A 1797-nucleotide genomic window follows, 5' to 3' on the forward strand; every position below is an offset into this window, starting at 1 on the left:
CATGCTTACACCTTATCCCCTTGCCTTGCTGTTGGGTCAGTTGTTTAATGCCCTCTGATCTTCCTTCCTTTCTGTGCTCCCAGCCCAGGGACTGACATCCGTGCCCCTTCTCCTGCCCTGTGCCCACCACACCTCTGCAGCTTTCCTGAGCGCTGGCCCCTGTCCCCTCTCTGCTCCTGTGTTCTTGATGGCTGCTGCTGGATGAGGGCATCCAGCAGTGGCTCAGAGAATCACACACCTGAGGTGGAGATCATGCAGTGCAAGCCGGGCTCAAAGCAGGGTCAAGTCGAGGACGTTTTTCATGGCCTTGCCTGGCTGGATGTTGGACATCTCCCAAGAGGGAGGATCTCCAAGCTCCCTGGGCAACCGTTTCCCATCTTTGCCCACCACTGTGTGTGGCATTCCTTGTCTTTCCAGCCCTGTCCATTGCTTCTTGTTCCATCCATTTCTCTGAGGCTTTTCTGTCTTTCTCTTGCCCGCTTGCTTGGGTTTGGTGCGCTGGTATCAGGCCAGGGAGCTCCACCCACAACTTGCAGTGCCCCATGCATGGGGACAGACTCACTGTCATGGGAGAGAGCAGGTTCCCACCAGGGCAGGGAGGAGTGAGCGAGCGACCACGTGCTGCCTAGATGCCAGCTCGGCTTAAACCATGACATCCTTGCAGAGGTGTTGGCCAGCTGAGGGGGAGGAGAACAAACCACCACGAGTCTCCAGCTATGCTGCACAAAGTCTTTAATGAGAAGGAGGAAATGCAGTGGCACAGAACAGAGACCAAGAAACACGGCGGCAGGGTTCAGGGAGGCACAGAGAATGGCCCATTTCCCAAGGACAAGCTCCACACACAGCGCTTGCCTTTTCCCATTGGCTCTACCTGGTGGCAATCGCAGCCCACCAACACCAGTCCCTAACTCCGGCACCCTCCCCCGTCAGCAGGAGGCTCAGCAAAGCAGAAGAGAACGAGCCCTTTCTCAAGGAGCTCAGAGCAAAGCAGAGTCAGAAGAGGCAGGGCGAGGCCTGCCGTGCAGTGAGGAGCAGTGAGCACAGGTCCCTCCTGCCAGGTGGGACGAGGACACCAGCCCGTCTGCAAGCCGTGGCCACGCTCCTGCTGCTGCAGGGTCCCTGTCTTCCTTCCTGCTCCAAAGGGGATGATCTGCCGGCTTCAGCAGTTCAGACTGCAGCGGGGGGAGGCAGGCACAGCCCTGAGCCCCCCAGACCAAGGGAGCCCCCAGAAGAGATGGGAACCCCCCGGCGCTGAGGGAGCTCCCAACAGCAGCGGACAGAGAGGATCCCACGGCTGTGCTCTGAGGGAAAGAGGTGAGGATGGGGCCCGGCAGGGTCACCACCACCGGAGAGGCCTCGATGAATACCGTCGAGTCAGCGCAGCGGGCGACACAGGGCTCACTGCAGCTGCTTGCAAGTGGGGTTGGGCCAGAGGCGCCGCAGGGGCGTGGGGGACAGGGTCTGAAGCAAGACATCTCTCGGGAGGGAGGCAAACCTGAAACACAGAGCAGGCAGGGAGCACGAACCTCAGTATCAGTCTGTCTTCTTCTTCCTCAGCTCTCTCCGTGGACACACTTTGGTTTCTGAACACCCAGTGTGCCTACATCTCCCACGGCCCTCATTGTGCCCTCCGAGTTGCATGGCACAGGAAGGCTGACCCACTTTGGGAATAGGAGCCAGCACAGTGGGTTTAAAGCACCTGTGGCAAGACTGATCATACCCCATCTCCAGAACAAACATTGCTGCATTGAAGAAAGCACTGGATGCACTTGGCCATTTCGTTAGAGACCATCTACT

This window comes from Gymnogyps californianus, unplaced genomic scaffold (assembly GCF_018139145.2).
Source record: "Gymnogyps californianus isolate 813 unplaced genomic scaffold, ASM1813914v2 HiC_scaffold_87, whole genome shotgun sequence".
Lineage (NCBI taxonomy): Eukaryota > Metazoa > Chordata > Aves > Accipitriformes > Cathartidae > Gymnogyps > Gymnogyps californianus.